The following is a 26,331-nucleotide window of genomic DNA, read 5'->3' as shown; positions in this document are numbered from 1 at the left end:
CAAGTAGAAGGCAGAGCCACGACTAGAAGCTGTGACCCAGCAGGAACCACCCTTAGATCCAGGCAAAAGGAACCCTGCTCAGGAGCCACCTCCCACGCTGCAGGGGCGTGACCCCCTACCCATGGACCAGGGAGTCCACGGGGCAAGAGGACATGCCTACACCCCTCCTCTAGTCCACCCAGGGGTCCTGCCCAAATAACCTCAAGCCTCTCCTGGTCTCCTCCCAGCCCACGTCACAGGTGCGTGCACCCCAGGGCCCAAGGACTGGCTCTTGGTGGATGGTGTGGACAGAGCTTGGACATGAAGTCAGGGCACCCACACCTGTGTCCAAAGCTGGGGTGAGGATGAGCGGAGCCGGGCGTGGGAAGGGAAGCTGGACAGGTCAGAGCTCAGGTGGGCTTTGCCCTCGCAGCCGGGGTCTGGCGCAGGCGCCAGCAGGTCCCAGAATTCTAAATTCGCTCCTGGCCTTCTAGGTTATTGTGAAGATGTATTTAACAAGGTAGGAGGACAGAGCATATTTCATTTAACAGTTTGTTAGCTTGATTTATGACTTTTAAATATGAGACATATGGGAAATGGCCTCCGTGTGTACTCTTGCCCGGGGTCTTGCCAACACTGGGAAGGCCTGCCAGGTTCACGCCCACAAAGCCTTTGCATTTTCTGCTGCCAGGACGGGCCATGGCAGAGCAGAGGGAGACATCATGCATGGGGCAGGCAGAGGCAGTGGGACACATGCCCTCGTGCTCCCCAGAGCACCCCCACCACTTTCCAGCCCTTAACAAGTTAGGGTGGCCCTAGGAGATGGCGCTTACTTATGCAATACGGGCCCCTCGCATTTACAGAGCACTTAGCAAATGCAGAGTGCTTTCCCAGGAGCCCTTCTGTGTTACAACCTTGTGGGGTGGGCAGGGCAGAGTGTCAGGAGACTGAGACTCAGAGAAGTTAGGGAGATGTCCAAGGCTGCAGAGCTTGTTGGTGGAAGGACTCGAATCTAGGTCTTCTGCCCTTTAATTCAGCCCTCCTTCCTGTCCTGGGCCACCAGCTGGAACGCACCCTTTGTCTGTCATCGCATGCTTCTCAGTGACAGCAGAGTGGGAGGTGGGGGCCCCAGGTCCTGTCCGATAGCACGTTGGCAGTTGAAGCCGACGCCACCCAGTCGGCCCTGCTGGCCCCCGCTGCAACCCCCAAAGAGGCCGAGTTCAGAGAAGCATCTGAACTTTCCGAGTTTAACCGAACAGACCCTGCCCTCCAGCCCCATGACTCCTCCAGCCCTAATTACCAGGCTCGGGATACAAATGGCCGTGGGCCTGGCAGAGCCCCTGGTGGGAACGGATGGCGGCTCCTTGCCCATTAATAGAGGCGGCAGGAATCACAGGCCTGCGCGAGGGCACAGCCTAACCAAACCTGCTGGCAACAGCTGGACACAGGCGGCCACAGGGCCAGCCGGGTGGTGTGGCTGCCTGAGACTGTGGAGAGGGAGGGTGCACAGTGTGGAGGAAGGAAGACAAGCGTTTTGTCAGGGACCCCATGTGTCCTGCCTTCCCCTCCTCCCTTTTCTTTCTCCTTCTTTTCCTGCTTTCTTGTCTCACGCAGCCCCAGCCATTCAGTGCCAGACCCAGTGTCAGGGCTGGGGCTCCACGCTCAGCAGGCAGGTCCTTCATTCCTGTTCCTCAAAGTCGAAACCAGCATCATGTCTCTGGGACTCTGTCTCCAGTATGATTTCCAAGCCCGTTCTCGGATGGCTTCCTGAGGCAGTGCTGGCCCGCACGCATGGTCTTTGCTGGAACTGCCCAGGGTTGGCCTGCAGCAGAGACGGCCACCTTTCAGCAGCCAGGTCCCAGGCCTGCCACTCAGATATCACCACAGTCTGGCCTCAACTTGCCCTTTGGGCCAACTCTCCCAGCCTGTTCCCCTCCCTGACCGCTCGCTGGTCCCCACTCTGCCTCTCACTCTGACAGGTCGGTGTCCCTCCTTATTCTGTGTCTCTGGCTGAGACAACTTCCCATGTCAGCCTGTTGGGACTCGGCTTCATCCCCCAGGGCTGAGCGGCAACATTACCACCCCTGATGCCTCTGGTGCGGCCCCGATCTGGGGACAGTGCTCCCTGATTGCTTGTTATGCCACGTGGTCCAGTTAGCTGTGCCACCGGAAGGTGAGCTGGTTGAGGCCGCGCCCTCCGCCTTATGCCTCCTCCGCACCCCTCATAGCCCATAGCACAGAGAAGGTCCTTTTTTCTGAGTGTTGGCTGAGGAAGGGAGGGAGAAATGAAAATCAATATTGACCTACATATGAATTTTATGTATATAACAAATTAGCTTAAATTTGGTGGCTTAAAATAATAGAAAACTTTCTCTCACAGTCCTGGAGCCCAGCAGGCTGAACTCAGTATCACTGGGCCAAAATCAAGGTGTCGGCAGGGCCGTGCTCCCTCTGGAGGCACTAGGGAGAGACCTGTTCCTTTCCTCTGCTACCTTCTGTGGCTCCTGGCGTTTCTTGGCTAGTGGCTGCGTCACTCCAATCTGCAACCCTCTCTCTGCCCCATCTTCATGTCCCTTCTCTATGTGTGTGTGTGTGCGGCGTCTCGCTCAAGTTCTCTCTCGTAAGGATCCGTGTGGCCGTGTTCAGGGCCCACCCAGGGATAATCGTCCCCTTTCCAGATCCTTGACCTAATCCCATCTACGCAGACCTCCTGTTCTTTTGGCCACATAAGTCGTGTTGCCAGATTCCAAGGATTAGGATGTGGATATACCACCACCTGTTTTGGGGGTTCAACTTCGTGCTTGTTCAGGTTTCTGACTCATAACTCCGGGGGCTGCTGGATCCAGGAGGCAGTCATTCACTTGTGACTGCAGGCAACACCATTTCACAGACCCCCAAGGGCATGTTGGCCGCCTTCGGAGAAACAAGCCGAATAAGGCTTCAGAGAATCGTTTGTTCCGCTTTTGTCTCTTGGAGGCTGTTACACGGCGACGGTCGGCTTCACTATACGAACCGTCCTGGCTCCTCGCCTGGCAGTGACTCCCAAGGGAAACCGAAACCTTGTGAGCTGCTTTTCCTACCCTAGGTTTTGGGAAACATTTGGCTGCCACCTCTTCCGTGTGTAGGGGAAGGATTCCACGGACAAGGTTTGCTTTTAGGATGCATCGAGGACAAGTGGCATCCAAGGTACACTTGGGCGGTTGAACTTTGTGGCCTGAAAAAGTAGACATTACATTTTTCCGTAGTAACTGCCAGCTTGTAGGCTTAGACTCTTGTTTATTTCGCATTTGATTCCACCATCGGGGTTGTCTTGTTTCTTGATCTTCTCTAGTGTTCGTAGATTCAGTCCCTGCGGCTCTATAACCCTGTATAGCCCTTTGCTGATCAGTTACATCGAATAAAGCAAATTCGGCACATCACATCGGCTCAGAGCGGAGACAGTTTTCAGATTTTATTTTCATCAAGTCCCAGCAAATGCCAAAAGTTTTGCACCAAAGATTCCATGGTGTCTTGACCAGTATAACTAGTTGATTCCTGCCTGAAGATATTTGCACAAGCTAACGGATATCGACATGGCATTTGAAACTCTTAAAAATTCTGGGCTGGGGGAAGGGAAGGGGCGTTCCCTGCCCTTTGGCTTCAGTGAGTCTAAGAAGGTAACCAACTGCCTTTGCAATGCAGCTGTTTGATGGGAGGCCCTAGAAGGAACCCGGCGGGCTCCTCCGGTCCTGGGCGCTCCATTTGCCATGGGTTGGTGTACGTCATTTCTAGCTGCTGCTCAGTTACATCGCTCAAGTAACTTATGACTTTTGTTTTCTTGAAGAAGTGGGAGATGAGGGTGAGGGTGGGGCGGGCCACTGAGGCCAGCAAGGAGGCTGGGGCAGGCGCAGGGCCCCCGGACCAAGGCAACTGCGTCAACCTCCTCGCCCGGGCAATTCCTCTGCTTAACGGGCTCAGCCCCCTCTGCTGTTCCCATCGCCAACTGCCCAGCTGCCTGGCTCCTTCCCACCCCTGAGGGCTTCTCCTCCGAGAGACCTTCCTCATTACCAAATATGTGTTAGTTTCCTCTTGCTGCTGTGATGAGTTACTGCAAACTAGCGACTTGAAACAACAGTAATTTCTCATCTTAGGTCTGGAGCTTGGAAATCCAAAGTGAGTCTTACTGGGCTGCAGTCCCGGTGTTGGCAGGGCTGGTGCCTTCTGGAGACCCCAGGGGAGAATCGTTCCCTTGCCTTTCCCAGCTCATAGACACTCCGCATCGCCTGCTTTCTGGCCCCACCTTGGACTGAGTCCTTATCGTGCTGCTGTCTTCCAAGTTTGCTCTTTCCTGGCTGCTGCTTCCACTTATAAAGACCCTTGTGGTTTTATTGGGCCCACCTGGATAATCCAGGATGATCTCCTTATCTTCGGGTCAGTTAATTAGCGACCCTAATTCCCCTTTGCCCTATAACCTAACGTGGTCACAGGCTCCAGGGATTAGGATGTAGACATCTTTGGGGGTGAAGGGGGTGTTATTTTACCCACCACACCATCAAAAACAGGACCCCCATCACGCCTCTCTCAAAGCATCCTGTTGTATTCATTCATGATACTAAGCACAATACAAGGAATTTAATTAGTGGTTTACTCTTTCCTTGTCTGCCTTCCCCCAGGTCTGCACAGTACATCAGGGTTATGCAGTACACAAGGCTGTGTCTGTGTTGTTCATCGCTGGGGTCCCTGGTTCTGGCAGAGTGCCTGGCCCACAGTAGCACTCAGGCAATAGTAGTTGAAATGCAGAAGGTGGTGGTGAGGGGTGGTTGGGGCTGGGCTGCCAGGGAGAGCTCCGCCCAATGCTGGAACAAAGCTGCCAAGGATGCTGGGCTGTCCAAGGGCCCGCAGTGGCAGCCACATGGTGAAGCAGGGAGGCTGGGTGGTTAAGAGCATGGACCCTGGAGCCAGACTGCCTTGGTTAGAATCACCACCCTGCTTCTCACTTGCTGTGTGACTTGGGGCATGTTACACAACTTTTCCAGACCCTAGTTTCCTCCTCATCTATAAAATGAGGGTGATGATGATAGTAAGAGTGAGAATTAAATGATGTACAGTTGGCCCTCTGTATCTGCAGGCTCTGTATCCATGGATTCCACCAACCATGGACAGAAAATATCTGGGGAAAAAATTACAGAAAGTTCCAGAAAGCAAAATGAATTTGGCATGCACCAGCAACTATTTACATCATATTTATACTCTATTAGGTATTATAAGTAATCTAGAGATGAATTAAAGTATACAGAAGGATGTGCATAGGTTATATGCAAATACTATGCCATTTTATATAAAGGACCTGAGCATCCATGGATTTCAGTATCCTCGGGGGTCCTGGAACCAATCCCTGGTAGATACCAAGGGACAACTGTAATATATGTAAAAAATCTTAGACCTTTACCTGGCACATATTAAGTGCAATGTAAGTATTATTATTATTATTATTATTATTAATAATAATATAATATAATAATAATTATTATTATTATTATTGTTGTTGTTGTTGTTGCTGTTATTTATACAAGAGTCTGAGCTGGGTGTGGTGGTGAGTTGAGAGGCGTGGCAAGCATGCCTAAAGCTGGCCTGGGCTGGCTGGCATCAGATCAAGAGCTCTCCAGCAGAGCTCACACCTCGTGAAGCCCATGGATACAGGAACCGATCAGAGAAAAATCCAGCCATAAACAAGAATGTTGCCAAGCAGGAGCAGGGCAGACTCTGAATGCCAGCCCTGGAGAAAATGCAGAGGTACTTGAGGTGGGTCCAACTGACAAAGATATCCTGGCAAAGGGACTGTAAACTGGGCTGTATCAAGTGTATCCTTGGCCATCTGAAGAGGAGGGTGGGGCAGGGGGCTGAGCCCAGCAACTGGAGTGGGTTCATGTGGTGGGAGCATGGTCCAGCCAGCCCAGTCTGGGTAAGTGGGGTTGATGGGAAGGGGAGCTGGCTGAGGAGGAGGCCAGTGACCAGCAAGGTTAAGATTTGGACTTGTCGACTTTTGGAGGCCAAGCAGATATCCCAGAGAGGAACTCTGCAGACAGGTGAAGCAAGTCAGGAGCACAGGGGCAAGGTCTGGCCCAGAGAGAGAAATGTGGAATTGCCCCCGGGTGCTGTGGAAGCAGTGTGGCTTCAGCACTGATTAGCTGTGTGACTGTGCGTGAACTCTGTGTCCTCTCTGAGCTGCCCTGCCTGCTTTTTCTGAGGATCATTTGAAATGAAGGTTTGCAGTTACCGAAGCACCAGCTGTGTAAGGTAGGAAGGGTACTGAGGTCTGGAGGGGAAGCGGGGAGGGTTTCTTTCATCTGTAGCAAGCCCCTCTCTGACTCCGAGCCTCGCCTGCTCTGTGAAAGGCCTGCAGTCTCGAGGGGTGGGAGGTTCAGCACCAGGCAGGGAGGCAAAAGCCTGGATTCTGGCCAAGCTCAGTCTGGCCTCACTGTGTAGTCTGACGTGCTGTTCCCACTCTCTGGGCCAAAATTAGAACTGAAGGTATGGGAATGGGCAGGCCTGGGAGGGGCCAGCAGAAGCCAGTGAGGACTTGGTGGAGGGATGGGAGCATCAGGTGGGAAGTTGGACCAGTGCTCCCCAAGTGGCCCAAGCATCAGGCTTGGGAGTGTTTGCTTAGGGAGTGAGTTCCCTTTGTTCTTAGCTCTTACTCCCCTCTTCCCAGGGCTCCTGCTCCTCGGTGGCCTGGGCACTTTCCACACTCCCTCCACACCTTTCAAAGCCAGCCCTGGGCTCCCGGGCGCACACCTGTTGCTCGTTTCTGACTCTTTGCTGCCCTCTGGTGGTCTCTATTCACTCTGCCACACCAGGAACTTAACAATTGACCCCAGGGAATGCCAGGAACAGCCAGGAGGAAATGGCAGGAGACCATTCATTTGTTCATTTATTCATTCTCAAACATTTCCTGAGAGACTCTGGGTGTCAGTTTTGGGCTAGGTGTGGTGCTGCAGACACAGCCCCTCCCCTCAGGGATCTCATAGTCTAGTTGCGGAGCCAGATATAAAAAATCATCCCTGCATGCTCTGTTTAGAGCGAAAATCTAGGAATGCACTGAGAAAATGCAGGAGAGGGGCTGCTAGGTCTGCTGAGGCCATAGGGTGGGGTAGGGAAAATCAGGGAAGGCTTCCCCAAGGCCATTTGAGCTGCACCTTGAAGGGTGAGTTTGCCAGTATGAGAAATCGGAGGGGCATTGTTGGGTGAGGAGCTTTCCGTGAAAAGACCCAGAGCCTCAATCCCTGGAAATCTCTGGGGCACAAAATGCTGCAAACAGCAGCCTTGACAGATGGAAGGCTTGGCCCAGGCGGATCTGGAAATGAGTCAGAGGTGAGGCTGCTGTGCCTTCTTAGAGTGGAGAATGAGGTGTCTGGAGTAGACTAATCCGGACAGTCCATGTAACTAAAGCCCCATGTGAATGCAGCACTGAAGTGATGCTGGGGCTGGGGAAGAACCCCATGTGGGCTTAATAAGTGCTTTGCCTCATTGGGGAAGAAAAGAATTGCAGAAGCAAAGGCTCAGAGATGGAACACACACTGGGATATGAAGGTCCCACTGGAATTTAGGAGACCTGGGTTTTGATTCCAGCTGCCAGACACAGTGTGACCTTGGGACGTGGCCTTGGGACTTCCTGCTCTCTTTTGAAACAGGAGGCATGTGGCAGGGAGATCGGATTAGATGCTCCATAGGGGTGCTTTCTGGTCCTGCCGCACAAGGGCTTCTAAGTCTGTGACATCCCTGCCTGCTGATATCATCCCTCGCTGAACTGGAGGGCTCCCAAGCCCTGCCACCTCTGTTCTATGTAGGCAGCAGTTTCCCTTCCAATTTCCCTTCAGGTCTGGGGCTGGGATGTTAAGGCAATGGCTCTGGGCTGTCGTGTATAACTGGGTAATCACTTCCAAGGGATGGAGCTGAAGGAAGGGGATCTCAGGACGTGCTCATCCCACACTCCCATCACCAGGTCTCCACATGGAGGGTCCCCTAACTCTGCCGTGACAGGCACTGATGGCCTTCAGAGCCTCCACACCTGGGATAAGTTCTTACAGGCTTTGGGGTCTCAAACCTTAGGACAAGAGAGGCAGCAAAGATGACCATAATTTGTTCCATCATCTAAGCAGATCGTCCCTTTGGGGAGCACGGAGGTAGGAGGCAATACATCTCAGCCTTTTCTCACACATGTCAAGCCCATGGCAAGGGCAGGCTGCCCAGGAAGTGGCCAGCACTGGGGGAGCTCAGAGCTGGTGCTGAGGACTCCTTCACCTCCTCTGGGCGGCTCAGGGTCCCACCCACTTGTTAGTTTCCCCATCTCTGCTCCTTCGATGGCATTGGCGGTACCTAGTCATATGTGCCAGAAACCACATGTCTGGGTTCCTGACTTCCACTTTCTTCCTGAGGTGCCCCTATAAATGGGGTTTCTTTAAACAAATAAACAAAAACTGGGTTGTGATGCCTTTTGGGAAGATCAGGGGAATACAGTCAGGATTTGCTTTAGAAGAAATTGAAGTATCTGGAGGGCATCTGAGCATTGGTTGGAGTAGAGTGGGGGCAGGTTGGACCTGGGAGCCTTTAAGACCCTCCCCGCCCTGAGAAGTTGGCTCCAGGTTAGCACAGGGAGTGGCATGCAGGTTGACAGCCCAGAGCGTGGGTGTCTTCAGGAGAATGGGTGGCCTTGCTGGGCCATGAGCCTTCATCCTCCTAAATCCTGCTGGCTGAGACCAATTCCAGGAAACCATCCTTCAGGATCAGACAAGGGCTGAGGCCCAGCTGTGCATAGTCCCTGCAGAGTGGCACCACGGGAGCCGTCCTCATCACCTGGCCGCACCACAAGTGGCAGAGCGGCCTGACTCTGAGCCCCAGGATTGTAAGCCATTCTATTGCATCGCCTCCTAGTGCCACTTCTGCCCAGAAAGTCTGCCAAGAGGGCCGGGGACAGTTCTCTGGTTCCGTGGTGGAGTCCTGGTTGGGGCAAAAGAGGAAAAGGTGCTTTGGACCTGGCTCACCTGGGTGCATGCAAAGGAAGAGGAATGAAGCCTTAAGAGGAGCCTGGGCCAGGCAGTCCCTCCTGGAAAGGTTCCCCACAGGAGCCAGCACCTCGCAGTATGCAGGGCTTGGACTGGCCCCTTAGCCACCTGATAGCAGCCATCTGCCCATTTGGGACGCAGGACCTAATTGACTCCTTCCAGTCAGCTCTCCTTTTACTTTCAGGACATTATCTGTGAGCCCCAACCAGACCTGAGTTCCTGAAGAAGGGGGTTACATCCCAGCCAGGACTTTCCACAGGTCAATGAGTGGGAGAGTGGGGGGTGGTGCGAAGTCCCAGAGAGGTCCTTGGCTAAGGGCCTAAGAGTTTTTCAGGAATTGACAGCAGCTTGAGGCCTGACTCAAACTCCTTTTGCCTCTGAAATTCAAAAAAGGAAACTGGAAAACTGGCATTAATAAATGTTCAGTTAAATATCTACAAATTGTAACATTAGGTTAACTTCAGGAACTATTCAATTTAGTGTTCATAAAACATTCATCACATTTAAAAACAATTTTAGGTTAGATTTTTCTCCCTTTGTAAGAATTCCCTAGTCTGTATCTTGATTGCTGAGAAATATAGTGGATCAAAATTAATTACTTGTGGCCAAATAATTTCTAAAGAAAAATAACTTAAAGAGGGAAACATCCCAGCCAGGACTTCCCGCAGGACAGTGAGTTGGGGGGTGGGGGTGGCGTGACCCCCTCCCCTTAATAAGAAGAAACTTAGCCTTTCATGTTTTTCAAGCAAAAAGTATCATGATTGTGATACATTTAATGTGTGATGTAAGGGAGGGTGAAGAGCAGCCTTCATAGGAAAGTTCCTGGGTGTCTGGGAAGGAGGGGCTTGGGAGAGCCCCTGATCTCCTGTTGACCTGTACTGAGCAGAAAAAATAATATTGGGGCCTTGAGCTGATCAGGTTGCTATAGCCATCCATCCATCCATCCTATCTGCCCATCCACCCGTTGTCTCTTCCTTCCCTTTTTTCTTGAGGGTTGGGGAGTGCGGTAATTAGGCTTATTTATTTATTTTTAGTGGAAGTACTGGGAATGGAACCCAGGACCTTGTGCATGCTAAGCATGCGCTCTACCACTGAGCTATACCCTCCCCGTCCCTTCCTTCCTTTCCTCTCCCCTCCTTCCTTTCCTTCCAGCATTTATTGATCATCTTACATGTGCCAGACATAGTCTAGGGATGTGAGGGGAGAGCCATGGCCCTTATCCATTAAGACAGGGACAGAAAATGTCTCAGTCTATATAGTGCAGACGAGTGAGTCAGTAGGGCCTGTGGGGTCAGGTGTAGTAACAGGTGAGCTCAGGGACTCCGGGAGCCCAGAGCACAGAGGCGGGGACCCAGTCTGGACTGGGAGTGTCAGGCATAGACATCTCCAGAATTTCTATCTAAGGGGGATGGTGGGGGACAATTGGTGTGTCTGAAGCAGCTTTTGCACAGAGTTTTGCGAAAATTGAGCAAATGCCATTGTCCACATCAAAGAATGGGGAGGCCAGGGGCAGAGCTAAAGCTTCCCCAGTCCCCCGTGGTGCCGCCAGCGTCAGGGACGGAGTCTAGGAAGGGGGATTCTCAGGCTTGTGGTTGATGGAGCAGCATGTTAGCCGGTGGGAGGTGGAGTGAGAAGGGGGAAAATGAATGCTTCAGTGGGGGGCAGGGATGGCGAATAGAAAGGTTCTGAGACGCTCTGTGCTTCTGTACATACTGGAGTCCTTCCAGAACCCAGGTTGAATCTACTGGGACCATCTGGGTTTTTCCCCTTTGATCCACTGAAAAGTAAGCCCTCATCCCCAAGACCTAATCAGCCGTCAGCCCTCAGCTGGACCAACCGCCACTGCTAAGCCTGTGTGTCACTCGACCTGGGACACTTCTCTCCAGAGAACTTCTGGCTGCGCCCAGAGCCTTCCAGAGCAAAGAGAGCAGTGGGGCCTGGTTCCTGCCCTCCAGAAGGAGAATGCTTTTGAATGAAGCCAAATTGCCTCTGCCCATAAGTTAATTCCACACACAAGCCTCCCCAACCTGCACGGTGCTTCACAGTCCATAAGGGAGCCACCTCTGTCACCCACCCCCATGACAATTTGCAATTTGAAAGCACCTAGGTTGAATGTGTATCCCCATCTCAGAGGCAAGGAGCTGAGGTTCAGAGTGCACAGGGTGCACAGCCAGCCAGTCCAGGGAGCAGCCGGGCCTGGCGCTGGGAACTCAGGTCCCAAGTTCACCCAGCCACTGGTGCCCATGGCGAGTGAGAGGGAATGGGCTCTGGGCCAGGGGAAGACCTTGGTTTCCTTGGTTTCCACGTCCATGTCCGACACATCCTCTTAGGCCCCGATCTAGTGCTCTCTCTTGCAGGAGGCCTTCACCCTACCCCGCCCCGAGGCTCCTCTGTCCCTTGAGCACCGCCAGGGCACAGTGCGCAGTCTGCCTCAGTCAGAGTGGGAGTGACCGGGTGCTCCCATCTCCTGGTTGCTCCTCTTGGAATCCTCCACCTGCCCAGACCCTGCACACAGTAGGTGCACCGTGGATACGGGTGGGATTTTTTTGAATCGGGCACCTGCCCCTCCCAACCCGTGAGGCCGGGGTTTGGGGCCCGATTGTGTAATTACACAGGGCTTCAGCTCGACTTACACACCCCCGCTCACTCTTCCAATATTTGCTCTGGCTCTTCACTGGAAGACGCTGAGACAATGGCCCTTGTTACCCTCTGTTTGAGTTATTTATTTTTTTCACTTTTCCCTCCTTGCCCTCTCGGGGGACTCGCCTCTCGCCCTCATCCCTCATGTTTTCCCTTTCGCTTGACTGTCACTCTCATTGTCCTCCCGGGGCTGGGAATGCAGGGTGACAGGCAAGGGGAGCCCAACCAGGCCGGGGAGGCTGGAAATATAGTCATTAATGGGACCCGAGAAGCCCAGATGTCCTCCCTGAATGCGGGTAATTTGTTTTTAATGAAAAACCACGCGGTGACCCTGAACAAATGAATTTTCTTTATAAGGAGTCTATGTGCAACGGCACAAATAAAGGACCCGACTAGGGAGACGTAGATCCAGGGCTGAAGGAGAGAAAGAAAGAGAGAGGGAAGGAGTGGGAAAGAGAGCAAGAGACATAAAAGCGGGAGGAAGGGAGATTTTAAGATGACAACTGTGTTACCGTGTTCTTTTGTCTGAGGAGCAATCCCAGGTCACACACGTCTTGGGCATTGTCCTGCCAGAGCAGGATGCGTGACAGTTGCAGCCATCCTGAGGTCTTGTTCACAACAACATGAAGAATATGAACCACCACCTGGACAGGTCTTCACAACATACAAGCCTTTTCCATGTGTGATCTCGGCATATCCACACCGTCGTGTCAGGAGGGTACAGTTTTCAGCCCCATTTCACAGAGATGAAAACTGAGGCTTAGGAAAAGTGATTTGCTTAAGGTCACACAGCTTGTGAGAGGTCTGGTCCAGAAGACAAAGGAGGGACTTTGCCAATTTGGAGTTTGACTCTTAGAAACACTGTGGCTTCTCTGTATGACCCAAGAGAAGGAAGGGCACTGCGCAGGCAGATCTGAGATAAGGGGAGGTCCCAGATCTGTACCAAGGAGTCTTGGATTGAAGCAAATCCCCACAGCCCCAGAACTTTGTGAATGTGCAGACTTTCTGAGGCTACTTTGAGTGGAGGATTCCTGGAAAGAGAACTCCCCAGGAAGGAGCCAGAGACACTTGCAGCGGGGAAAGTGGCTGCAGGGGAATTGGAATCTGGAGAGCAGCCATGTACCACCCCCCACCCCCCAGGAACTTTTTGGGGAAGTGTAGAGCTGGTACCTGGGGACAGCAGCAAAGGCATTGATTCAGCAGAAGCCCCAGTGAGGGCCCTGCCTGTGGAGCTGGGGGAACCTGACTGGAGCAGCGGTACTGAAGGCAGGTAGCTCAGGTCTAGATCGGGGTGCACCTATGTGGTGTGGGGTGGGGTCTGTTCTAACACATGCCTCGAAGAAACGGCCCCTGTACACTCTGTAGCTATTTCTCCCTTCACCAGGGCTGGACAGGGCTGGACTGACCTTAGAAATCAGCCCAGGAATGTGCAGATGGGGTCAAGGAAAGGACTTGTTCAAGGTCACACAGCAAGTCAAAGGAAGAACCAGGCTGACCTTTCTGTGGCAGCAGCCTGTCCTTTTCCTCCCGATTCCAGGCTAGTGGGATATCTTCCCCTTACCCTAAAATTGTTCACCAAGCAATGAAAAGGAAGCATTGTGTCTCCTGACCTCATGCAGGTCTGGCACTCCTGGGGTGGTTTCTGGGTGACCTGGCTTCTAGAACAACTCAAAGCAGCATTCCCACCCCACCCATGCCACCCTTCGCATGTTCTTCCTGAGTCCAGATCTTCCCCAAGCCCTACCTGGCCAGCTGCAAGGGCATCTCCTGGGATGCAGGCCGGACGGAGCTTCAGCCTGGGACCCACTGGCCATGCCAAGGCCCCAGCTCCTCCCGCTCTCGGCTTCTCCCCCAGTCAGGCAGCTGGACAAAAAGAAATGATTGTTTTCCTTTCCTGGGTCTAGTTTCCCTCTGGAAGTTGTGACCCAATTAGAAAATCAGACAGAGAGAAAAATCTGGCCACGACCCCAGCTGAGGTTACCAAGTCTGGGCTCACACTTGGTCTCTGCCTCCCACACGCCCCTCCGAGGGCCCAGCCGGCTCAGGCTCCCCCACCCTCATGCAGCAGACCTTCCTCGGTGCTGCACTCCTCCGTAATTGATGATTTATCCCCCACTGACTTCCAAAATGGATTTGAGGCAGCTTCTTGACCTTTCAAGAACATCAGCCTGAACCTGAGATCCCTGTCATAAAATCAGAGGACTGCCAGTGGACCACAGGCAGAGGCTCAGGAGGGAACCGGCCGGCCCCGCACAAGTGGGCTGGGTTTTAACAGGGTCCCACATCGAGCCAGTGCTTTGTGCCGGCCCTGCAGCGGGAGTTACCCCCGCCGTGCTGCTGGGAGCAGGGAGCTCACTTTCTTGGAAAAGGTTTCTGTCTGGATGCATTCCAGAGCAGGGTTCCAAAAACATACTTTTAATCAAAAAGAAGATCACCAGAAAAACTGGGACAAATTGTGATTTTAGCAGTGGACAATTATAAATGCCAGGAGGGGTTGCCAGTTGGCAAATAAACTCCTCTGCTGAGGTCTTGGATTAATTACACCACCAGTGAGCTGACCGGGTGGGGTCTGTCTGAATTGTCCTCATTTGTGAGATAAATTTTAGTCTTCTTTCCTTCCTTCCTTCTTTCCTTCCTTCCCTCCCTCCATAGCCTTCCCTGCCTTTCCTTATTTCCTGCTCTTTCCTTCCTCCCTTCCTCCTTCCTTCACTTACTCTCTCCCATTCATTCATTCATTCATTTATCAGACAATCCCTAAGCTCCTCCTGGGTAATGAACCCAGTTCATGGAGTGGGCACAGAAATAATTGAATTTCCCAAGACCTCGGAGCATCTATGTTACCTGCTCAGAATGGAAAGAAACCAGCTTGAGTGTGGTTTGTTTGTGGGACTGCTAGCCCTAGGGACTAGGCAGGGATTCCTTGGGCACAGGAGGGTGAGGTTTGGGGCTGCAGGGCTCCTCTGCTGATAGGAAGAGATGCTCTGGCCTAAGGCCAGCTCACCCTGGGCCTCCCCGGAAGGGCTCCAAGGGAAGCCTGGCCCCCAGAAATCTCTGTCCCTGAAGCGGGTACCAGGCCCATGTGTACAAACAGGGGTTCAGTATTTAGGAGCGGGGAGGAGCAGGGAGCTGCCCTGAATGGCTGCCCGCTTTGGAAATTTCTATGCATTTGTAATAACAAAATTACCATAATTTGCTCGTTAACGCAGCTAGATCAGTCAAGCATTGTTCCAGCGCGGGCAGGGAGGCTGCAGTGCCTCTCTCTGCACACTCCACACCCCAGCCAGCCTGCCAGCCCGTTAGAGCGCTGGAAATTAGCATGCAAATGGTCCTAATTCGGTGGGCGAGCTGTCAGGCAGCGCCTCTCCGGCCTCATCTCTGTGAAGGCCCTGACAGCCCAGCTCCAGCGCCGGCCCACCCTCCTCGCTCCAGCCAGGAGGGGCTCTGAGGGGCACCTCCAGACTGACAGCTTGGCGGCCTCCCTCCCTCTGTCAGCGCCATCAGGCCTGGCGGCGGGCTCCCCGGGGAGCAGGCAGGGCCTGCCACCACGCCGGCCAGCCAGAGGAAGCGAGGAAGCGGGCGGGTGGACTGGTGGGGGAGGCCGGCCGGCACTCAAGTCCACCAGTCTTGGGCAGCGTGAGGGTGGAGTGGGGCCCTCTGACTCAGGACCTGGCTGGGGCACAGGGGCCCTCATGGTGCATGGGTTCTGCAAGTGGCCCAGGGGGGACTCTGGGGCACTTTCTCCCACGTGCACACCCACAAGGAGCGTGTCCAGTTCCTGCCTCACTCTCCCTTCTTTGTCTCCGAGGCCTGACAACACATCCCTGCTCAGCCTCCTCCTTACCTGCAACATCTCTGTCTGAATCTATGCATGCGATTTCTCCAGCTGTGATGGAGAACTGGGGGAAGCTAAGAAGGGTGTGATGTGGGCTGGATGCCCTGGGCCAGGACTCAGCACCCTTGGGCCTTGGTCCTGCCTCCATGTTGGCTAGCCTTCGGGAAAATTCGCCTTCCTCACTCTGCGTCTCTGTGGTGGAGGCATCCTTATGGTCTTCCACCAAGGGCTGCCATGAGGATAAGAGAGAGGAGAAGGCCTGGCTTTCACGAAGTAGCTGACATCTAGTGAGAACGCCTATGGGCTGGTCATTTCCCAACCTGCTTGCCCTTCACAGTAACCCCACCGGGCTGGTGTTGATGGTATCCCATTTCACAGAGGAAGAAGCTGAGGCCTCAGCACAGAGTAACTTGCCCAAGTGGCAAGGGCCGGAATCGAGTCGAACCTTGCTTGCTTGAAGCCCTTTTAACACGAGAAAATGCAGGACCGTCAGAGGTGGGTCGTGCTTCCGCCTCCACGGTGAAAGGCATGATGGCACCAACTTACAGGCAGTCTGTGCCTCTTAACGGTGCTTGGCACACCCTCAGTTCTGAATAAATGTGGATTGAAAGAAGAGAGCCCAGATGGGCCCAGGTATGATAGTCTTTGGGGTCCACTGTCTCCATCCTTCTGTTCCCCTCCTAATCTGTGACAGCAGAGCCAAGAAGCTACGGCAGGAGAGAGAGGGGAAGCCGCAGAGCTTATCTTAACGTTGCCCCAGGCTGTTTCTCAGGACCTTGGTCCTTCCTCCCCGGGAGTGGATTCAGCCCCACTCCAAGATTCAGGGTTGGGCAGGTAGCTGGTAGGCTGGATCTCAGTCCCCATATACTTAATCAGCTAGTTGCTCCTGTGCAGTGAACAACCTGCTCATCCCATCATGGCTGTCCTGCCGCCTTTGCCTGTTTTCAGGGAATCTTATTGGAACTTTCCAGCTAAATCTCCATTTAGATAAATGGAGAGGTGAGAGAGACCCTGAGAAATTCAAAACCCTAGCTGGTTCCTGGCTCTTTGAGGGACAAAGGAAGCTCATGAGCCTGAGTCTGTTCTGCATCACAGCACCATCCACCACCCAGCACAGAATCTACCACGGAGCAGATGCTCAGTGAAGGTTTGAGAAGCCACATTGAATAACGTGGGGACCAAGAGAGGAAGCAAACACACGATCATGTGCAGGGTGAACTAAAAGCCATCCACCATGCCTACCTCAGACCAAATGCCTTCAGCCGTGGGTGGCTTTTCCTTTCCACCTGATCTTTGGTTTCTTATTTGGGGGCCATGATGTGAGCCTGATGGAACTAGGTTTCCAGGTAGCAACCTTTCAGTAGCTGCTGTTGGGCTGTTCAGAACACGTGTGGGAAAGGACTAGCCCCGCCAAGCACAGGATCCCAGGCCAGGAGGACAGCTCAGGGGCGCTTTCCTTCCCACCCCAGTGGGCCATGCTGTGTGCTTCTGCAGTTGCCTGGATGAGACAGGATGGATGCCTGCAAACTTAATTTCCGCTCCAGGAAGAATTGCCCAGGCTCCCCCTGGTGGAGAATCGGGATGCATCGCCCTCCTGCGTGTGGTGTTGCTGGGTGTGGGCAGGACAGGACAGGACCACCTGCCCCCCGCCACACTCCTCCTCAGTTAACCTGCAGTTGGTACATCCATAGTTTCAAGGAATCCTCACCACAACTCCGTGGGTGCCTTGGTAATCGCTTTTGTTATAGGCTCGTGAGAGGAGGAGGCTGGCCCAGGTTACGCAGAGCCAGGACTGGAATCCAAAGTGCCTCCCCTCCACCCAGCAGTCCTCATCTGGCCTCACCCTGTGAGTGTCCTTGGCTTTGGCCAGCTAACCATCTGCTTGGGTGGCCACACAGCCTGGCCCTTCCCAGCCTCCTGGCACTAGGCTCCAAGTAGCCAGAGGTACCCAGTCTATGGGTAGGTTTGTAAATATTTGCAGTATCTTCCTTACTGGTATCCCCACTGCCACCCTTGTCCCCTTAAGTCCATTCTCACCTTAGCAGCCAGAGTGAGCCTGTGACAATCTGAGTAGGGTCATGTCCCTCTTTTGCTCACTTGGAGTAGAGGCCAAACTTCTGACATGACCTCCTCTTTCCCACTTCCCTCCTCGGCCTCATCTTCTAACTGCCTTTCTTCACCTTCCCTCTCCAGCCTCACAGACCTCCTCACTGCCCCTACAACTTGCCATCCATGTTCCTGCCTCAGGGCCCTTGCACCTGCCATTCCCTCTGTTCAGAGTGCTCTTCCCATAGGAATGCACATGGCTGACTCTCCCTTCCTTCGCCTGTTTATTCAAAAGTCAGCTTTTTTGGTGAAGCCATCCCAGGCACTCTATCTAATATATCACCACCTTATGTTTTCTCATTAACACATACTGTATGCTTTATTTTTTACTTATTTGTCTTGTTTATTGTCTATTTGTACCACTAGACTATAAGCTCTCTGAGGGCAGGGACTTTGATGGAAGTGTCAGTTGAATTTAAAAAAGAAGAGGTCTCCATCAGCCAAATTCATCAGCCAACTCCATCAGCCAACTTCAGGACTGACTTTCTCACTCATGGGGAAACTGAGGCCTGGACTGGGGAGGAGCCTTGCTCCAGTGAGTCTGTGGTAGAGACAGGACTTCACTGGGACTCCTGCCTCCTGGTCCAGCCTTAACGGTTATGCGAACTGGCCTGAGGCATGGTGCCTTATCAAGCTCACTACGTATTGGCGGTGCCCAGCCACTTGCCTGCAGTCCAGCCACACCAGCCAGCCCCTCTTAGCGGTCAGCCTGTGGCAATTAGCCTTTTTCAAGGTTGGCCTTCTTAGGGGCCTAGTTTCAGAGGGGACCAGACAGTGTGCCTCTGAGGATGCTGGGAAACGCTTTAATGTGCGTCAGTGCTTCTCAAACTTTACTGCACACAAACTCCTGGGGGATCATCTTCCAGAGCAGATCTGGTTCAGTAAGACTAGAGAGGGGTCCAGGACCCCTACTGATGCTGTTACACTCTGAGTAGCAAGTGCCTGTCCACTGCTTCTCAAACTCACTGCGCATGGAATCACCTCGGAAGTTTGGACTATTCGTCTGATACTGATACCTGGCCCCATCCCAGAGATTCTGATTTAACTAATAGGGGGTATGGCCTAGTTGTCTGGATTTCTTAAAGCTCTGCTGGTAATTCTAATGGAGAGCCAGGTTTGAGAACCACTGGCCTTGGTCCCTGTACATTATTCCTGCCCTCTGGGGAAGCTCCACTCTGGGAGAGCCCTGCAACTTCAAGAGAAGGGGATTCTTTGACACAGTGAAGAAGGGTGAGGAGCTGGGGGGGGCTATATCCAATCCATCAGTCTTGGGAGAGGGAACCCCAAGGATTGAAAGGGGGCACAGCTACTGAAGGAGAAGGGCTGCTGAGACCTTGAGGCCAGCAGAGGGGAGGGGTGGAGTGCCCGGGAGCCCTTCCAGGCAGAGGAGTGACCAGGAGAGCTGAGCAGCTGGATGGCTCCGCAGAGCCTGGTCTTTGGCTTCATCTTGACCCTGACTGTGATCGAGACATAACTCCCTTCCCCTCTTCAGCCCAGCCTGCTTCTCTACCTGTATTGTGCTCTGGTCCTCAGCCACCCAGGACCAGAGTAATTTATGTGCATGTTGCCCTCTCCTGCGGACTGCGAGCTCTCGGTGGGCAGGGACCGTGTCCGATTCATCTCCGCCTCTGGCCCCAGGCCCTGCAAGCTGGGGGCAGGAAAGGTGTGCAGAATTGAGTGCAATCCTCGGGACACCCTGGGGCTCCAGGCCGCTGTGCCACAAGTTCCCAGCCCAGGGCAAAGCCTGCGCATCAAGGTAGTAATTGTGGAGGTAAATCTTGTCTGGTCTCCTTGCAAACACTTGGTGAGGCATTCCATAAATATGTCAGCAGCAGCATTAAAATTTGATGGCAGGCGGTGTGGGTCGGCACTAGCACTGTGACTTCCCAGCAAGGTATGTCACCTCCCTCTCATTAGTCAGCGGCAGGACGCTCGGGCCCCCGCACCGAGCCAGGCCCAGCCAAGGGGGAGGTGAGTTCTTCAGAGGAGGACCCCTGGCTGCTCTGAGGGACAGGCCAAGGTCTAGGTCACAGGAATGTAACTCAGCTTTGGGCTGACGTTGGGCTGAGAGAAGGCGTCTCAGGAGGCTTGGGAATGTGCCGGGAGGTTAGGGGGCCCCTGAGCTGGAAGGGGCTGGGCTATTTTTTGAGTCTGGAAGCTGATAATAGGGACTGGGGACTTGTTTCAGCTTCATCGGCAGCCTGATGGAAATTGTCTATTTGCCCACAAAAAGGCCTCGTAGAACACTTTCTAAGAGCATGGGGTTGGATTCATCATTTAAACAAGCAAAAGGGCATTCGAGCAGAAGTCAGAAGGGAAAAAGTATTCCTTAATGCAGAGAGATGGGAAACCAATCTTCTCTACCTCCCACCCACCATAGTTCATTTGGGGAAACTGAGGCTAAGTGAACCTGAAAGGCACATGTTCAAGGTCACACAGCGTTAGAGACAGAGCAAGACTGGGGCCCTGACTCCTAGTTCAAGGCTTTCCCTACAATCAAGAATTTGAGGCACTTGTTGAAATATTAGAGAATCATCAGGAAATTTAACTTTCATTAACAACAAGCCCCTGTGCATTCATTTTTTCAGCCATCACACAGAGCACATGCTGTGTGCCAAGGACTGAGTTAAGCATCAAATCTAGCCCCTCGAATTTATAGAACACTTTTTGATTCACAAAAAGTTTCAAATTTGGTCCTGTGAGTGTTGTAATGTCACATTGCAAATAAGGAACTCAGGTTCAGAGAGGTAAAGTGACTTTTTAAGGTTAAGTGGCTGAGGGGCTTTGACAGGGACTGACCAGCTCCACGCCCTTGGTCTTTCCCATAGCCTCAGTTATCCACACAGAGTGGCAGCCACAGCTGCTCTCACCACCTGTGCAGAGTATCAGTGCCCGCCTTTTTACAATTATTTACCAAAATCACAATGTGGTTCAGAGCTGTGCAAGGGTTTCTGGGCCTATTGGTCAGTGTGCTCCATCAGCAGTTGCCTTGACCAGGAATTGAAGGAGGTCAGGGTCAGGCCTCTGTGGCCATTCCACACCAGGACATGCTGTGTCCTGCAGAACTACCTCCTCTTTGTGAGGAGCTGGAGGCTGCCTCACCCCAGGCTCCCCTCCATGGGGACAGGGGCAGTGCACTTCGACTCTGGTGGGAGGTGCATAGGGGCGTATTTCAGTAACCCACTAAATTATGCAGCTTCAGTGTCCTTCAAGGTCCAGATCATGGCCACTTCTTACAAGAAGCCTTCCTGGATACCCCATCCAGAATAAATTATAACTTCTGCTCTGTTTCTAAACCTTCCTCACCCTTTGCCGGTGCCTGAATGTCTAGTTCTAGGTCCAAGGAATCCCCTTAGATACAGGGAGTTCCCTGAGGACTGCAGCATGTGCACCATCCCTGGGGAGGGTTGAGGGAGCCTAGAGCAGAGCTGTGAATGGAGTAGGGCCACTGTGAATGCAGAATTGAATGGATTTACCAGAATACTCATGAATTTGCTAGACATCCATCGCAGATGTGTGAGTTGGATTTCCTTGGGAATGCAATTCAACGTAATTCCAACAGAACTCTGTAGAACCTGCAGCTTGGCAGAGTAGGCTGTGGAATGGGGGCTTCTGGCCACATTCTTTTCACCCAAAGAAAGTCTTCAGGTTTCCGTACTGAGCATCTTCTGATGGTCAAATGAGTACTAAGGAAAAACCTTCCCAGTTCTCCAACCCAGCCTTGGCCCTATGAAATGCAGTCTGGTCCTGGTTTCTGAGCTCTAACTCTCAGTGGGTTTTGTTCTCTTCTTATTCTTCTTTTAACTTTGTTGCTTTTTTGGAATGAGCCAACCTTTGTGCTGTCATTATGTGGCAGGGAGGCCCAGAGAGGCCTGGTGAGGGTCCTAGCCATTCAGGAGAGTGTCTCTTTCCTCCTGTGGGACCTGCACCCTGGCCCCTGCAGCAAACATTGCCCAGTTCTCTTTTCTGTGGTTTTGCTGCCTTTCTCTGTCTTTCTGTCTCATACTTCTATCAGGTATCAAGGACCAGTGTTTCCCTAATGCTTTGAAGCATGATTTCATGACCTGCTTCTGTCTGACGATGAAAGAGCCTGGCCCAAGGAACATCTGTCGGGCACAGGCCATGCTCACTCAGCCGGCATTGGTACTATGGGTGGGGCCCTGCACTGGGAGCGGCAGGGGCTGCTGGGATCCGTCAGTCACATGTGATCAGTCCTGGCTCCTGCCCTCAAGGAGGAGCCGCAGACTCACCGACGGGGAAAGTGAGATAGGGTTACAACCACCCTGAGTCTGGGCAGGAAGTGCTCTGGGCCATAGTCAGGGATGGACCCAGGGCTGGGACCTCAGGAGACAGTGGGGATGATCAATCCAGAAAGGTTAACTGGAGGAGGTGGTATTTGAGCTGGGTCTTGACAAGGTGGAGGAGAGGAAGGTGGCATTTCAGATGAAGAAAACAGCATGAGTGGATGGAGATGCGCTCCACAGAGCACGTGGGGAACAGCAGTTGGCCTGGAACATAGCTTTCGAGCAGTGGAGCAGTGAGGGGTGTGGCTGGGAAGCTCATTGGGACAGATCCTACAGGGCCTTGAATCCCACCTCCAGGCTTCTGGGCATTACCCTGCAGGCTTGATCCTCACAAGTGTGCTGCCTGTGGGCACTCCCAGATTAGGGAACACACCAGAAACCAGGAACCCCCCTGCCCTCCCCCACCAACAGATCGGTTGTTGTCTTGCACCCTAGTGAGACATTTGAAGGTTGTCTTGTCCATTGTTTGCTAGGTGAGGGCACTGGGACAGAATTTTTGAATAATACCACAGCAAGAGAGCAGATTAAAACTGAACCAGAACTGCTCAAAATATGCTACAGCTTATCTCACACTGAAGGGTCTCACACTGAAACACCTACAGGGGCCAGGCATGTCACAGAAACAGGGGGAGTCAGCCTTGGGGGACGAGACGGTTGTAAATTGCTTGTTCTGTACCTGATGACACACTTGCCGCTTTAAAACACTGGGCAGCCAGGGATGAAATGTACGGTGTGGGGAATAAACAAACAAACAAAACCCCCCAAACCCTAGGCAACCCATCCATATGTTTCTGTGGGCCCCATGTGACGCGAGGGCCCCGGTTCTTGCCTCTGATGGGCGGCCAGCGTCTGGAGGCTGTGCACGCCCTGTGGCCCATGTTGGAGGCAGTAATGCAAGCATGGGCTTGTTTCCCCTAAGTCCCCTGAAGGGCCCTTGCATTCAAGTTTTTGTAGTTGCAGACAACTACAAAAAGTGGGCTGAAGGAGGTGGGCTGAAGGCACAACAGCCTCCTCTCTACATGGGACCAAGCTGAGGCCCAGAATGGTCACCTCACCACCTCATGGTTGGTCAGTGGCAGAGCCAGGCCTCAGCCTTAGTCTCCAACACGGGCTTGCTGTGACCTAGCCAGCAACTGCGAAGTCCGTGGCTCTCCCGAGAAGCAGAAAGGAGACACACTCTGCGTTCTCCCCCTCACTCTCCCCCTCTCTCTCTCTCGGTTTTTCTCCTCTCTCTGTTTTTCTGAAGGCTTTCGTGGCTGGTGGGAGAAGAGGTTTTTCCCAGGACCTGATCGATGCTCTGTGTGCGGGGCTGTCCGGGCTGACAGGGCTGACCTTTACTGAGACTGCTTGGGTTTTCCTTTCTCTGTCGGGAGCCCAGGAAGGTCTTGCACCAGAGAGAGGATGGTTGAGAAAGCTTGGCCTTCAAGGGAGCCAGCCTGGGGGTGGGTGCAGTGAGGGTAGGAAGGGGAAGAATTTGGGCCGGGAAAGCCCTTTGAAGTCATTTATTTAAATCTCTCCCATACACACCACCTTTATAGATGAGGAAACCGAGTCTTGGTGAGGAGAAGGGACTTGATCAAGGTCACTCAGAGAGACTTGACAGAGCCCCAGAATCCTGTGTGTGTGTGTGTGTGTGTGCGCGCACACATATCCATATACACCCATATGAGGGTATGTATATATTATACATATTATATGGATACACATATATGTGTGTATATATTATGTGTAAACGTGTATATTATAACAACACATGTGGCATATAATGTAATCATGCATATATACAATTTATATATATATGTATTTGAAAGGCTGACTGTGCCTGTGTTGGGCACTACAGTATTGCACCCACCCAGTGTTGTATTTGCCTAGGTAGCATCTGACCCCTGAGCCACAGCACCTCATGCCATTCTACAAAACCACAGGGAGGAGCTGGAGAAATCTCATGGTCCCTTTCAAATCATTCTTTCCTCCTCGTCCTCTGCAAAGATTTTCTCTCGAAGCTCAGTTTGAATCTTTCAGAAACAGAACTTGGCTGCGAAGTCACTTTGAAAGACTTTCTGTATGTTAATTACAGCCGGCCAAGGTCTCGAGCAGAGGTGGGAGCCCACCATCTGCAGATGGGGTCGGCCCCCAGCGCGCTCTGCAAATCCCCATCATCTGGCAGGTGTCGTTTTGGGTTAATTAAGAGCTACACTGAGCCTGTTTACCTGTCACTTCTGAGAATTTTAGGAAACTTTGACTTTCTTGCCGTCTCTGAGCTCTTAGCGAAGGGGAAACTGAAAACATCTCTGATTCTGACGATATACTCGGCCCTGGAATCTCCAGGAGAGCTGCATTCAGTGCATTTTCTTGTGGCTTCCTTGAAACTTTTAATTTTAATCGGTCCTATGTAGTTACCTCATTGGTTTTGACAGCCTGCTCTTCTGTGTTTGAAAGATGGTGCTGTTTGTGGGAAATCTACTATTTATCCTAAATTTGTTAAGCCTCTGCTTTCTTTCTGGGTCTCTGAGGAGAGAACATCTCTTCCTCAGCTTTCTTCTGTTTAGTGGCTTTGGAAGGGCTTTTGATTTGTGGGTCAAAGACCTCTTTCAGCAATCGGGGTTTGGGCTGCCCGTGCTCATCTCAGAGCTTCACGTTCATGGGGAAATGACTTGGTCGATCCTCAGATAACTGGGTTCTCTGTTGGTCAAAAGACCCCCTTCTCTGGCATTAGAGAACTTTCCCTCTCTGGGGTGATGGTAACATTTTATATCCTGAAAGAGGTTTGGGTTACACACGTTTATACATTTGTCAAAACGCAGCAATAGTACCTTTAAGATTTGTGCATTTCATTATGTGTACACTTTACATCAAAAGAAAAAACTTTTAAACAAATAATGAATTTCAGTTAATAATATGCATGCTGAAGTACTTAGGGGAAAATGTATTGATGTTTCCAATTTACTTTGAAATACATAAAAGATAAGATGAATGGAAGACTAGAGGTAGAGAGAGAGTAAGCAAGTATGAGAAAATATTGATGGTGGAATTAGGTAGTGGGTACACAAGTGTTCACTGCAAAATTCTTTCAACTGTGCTGTGTGTTTGAACATTTTTAGCCGTAACAGGGGTGGGGAAGGGTGGGAGGGGAGGACTGTCTCTTCCCCTGCTGGCCCAGCTCAGTGAAGGGTTGCTTGGGATGGCAGAAGCCCTGGGACCTGGGGATACGGTGGGGTGTTCGGGCCCTGCTGTCCCTGCCTGGCTCTGTGGCCCTGGGGGAGGGGTTGTTGAGAGAAATCCTCTCTGAGTTTCGCCCAGTCCAAATAAGCTGGGACTATGGGTCGTGGCAGAGCTTGGTGAGGTTCGATGTAAGATAAATCCACGGTGCGGAGGGTAGGGGGCCACTTTCTCTTCCCATTAATCCTGAAGGAGTGAGTTGCTTGGGGCTGGGTGGGAATGAGGGGAGTGGTTGCTACGGCCTCAGGTACCCAGTGTGAAGCCAAGTCCCTTGGGCCCTGAGCCCCAGCGTTCTCCGCTGTAGCATTTTGGACCGGGTTATGGTGAGATGGAGCGTCACGCCCACAAGATGCTCCTGACCACCCGTGTCCTTTCTCTCTTCCCAGCCTCCCCAGACGCAGACGGGGAGGCTCGCTTTCGCACACTTGCCTCTGGCCCAGGCTCCTGACTGCACAGAGTTCCTGGGCTCCCCTGGTCCACAGTGTTCCTGGACCACAGTCTTTCATCCCAACCCCACTGGCTGCCCAAATGCAGCACCCAGCTGCTTCCTCAAAAGGGGGCATGGGCATCTCCTTTTGTCTCTCCTTTTCCAGTCTCCATAACAGAAGCTCTGGGCCTCCTTTTGCATATCCAAGAACTCAGAGGAAGCTATAAAAGTCCTCTTAGGGCCAGATTCAGTCTTGAGAAGAGGCCTTTTCCTCTTCCCTCTCTCCCCAACTTCCCCTTCTCCTTGGCACGGAGAGGGTAGTTTTGTTCTTCCAATAACATTGTCTTGCTTACTTCTCACCATCCTGTGATGTATGACGTGTTTTTTTATTAGCCCTACATTCAAGATGACAACAGTCTGCCCAGAGAGGTTCAATCACTTACCCACGGTCACACAGCCAGTGAGTGGAGGGCTGCCTACCAAGCAATGGGCAGGCTCCCTCTCGCCCTGCCCCTGGACGCCCGCACCCACCCTGTGGGCGTCCCCCGCCCCCTCCCACAGCAGTGTGGGACCCGCTCTCAGGAGGGCCAGTCTTGGTTTCTCCTCAGGACTGCTTGCTCCTGGGGGCTGGAGGTGGAGGAGATCATGACCCATGTTTTGTTGTTGAAAGAGTCCTTGGGGGCTTCTGTGGGAGCAGCTCCAGACAGGCCACGAGCTGCCTCTGAGGAGGGTCCGTGTGCTGTGTGCCTCCCAGACAGAGGGCCCACTGCCTCCTGAGTGACA

General features: G+C 52.6%; 1 protein-coding gene across 4 annotated transcripts in view; it reads left to right on the top strand.

Moving 5' to 3' along the window:
• Nucleotides 1–26,331, top strand: part of PAX5 (paired box 5) — a 176,692-nt gene that overhangs the window by 139,711 nt on the left and 10,650 nt on the right. The gene's annotated exons all lie outside the window — the stretch shown is intronic.

The sequence above is a fragment of the Camelus dromedarius genome, chromosome 10 (assembly GCF_036321535.1).
Source record: "Camelus dromedarius isolate mCamDro1 chromosome 10, mCamDro1.pat, whole genome shotgun sequence".
Lineage (NCBI taxonomy): Eukaryota > Metazoa > Chordata > Mammalia > Artiodactyla > Camelidae > Camelus > Camelus dromedarius.
Note: the sequence above shows the minus strand (reverse complement) of the source record. Positions and strands in the feature narration are given on the sequence as shown.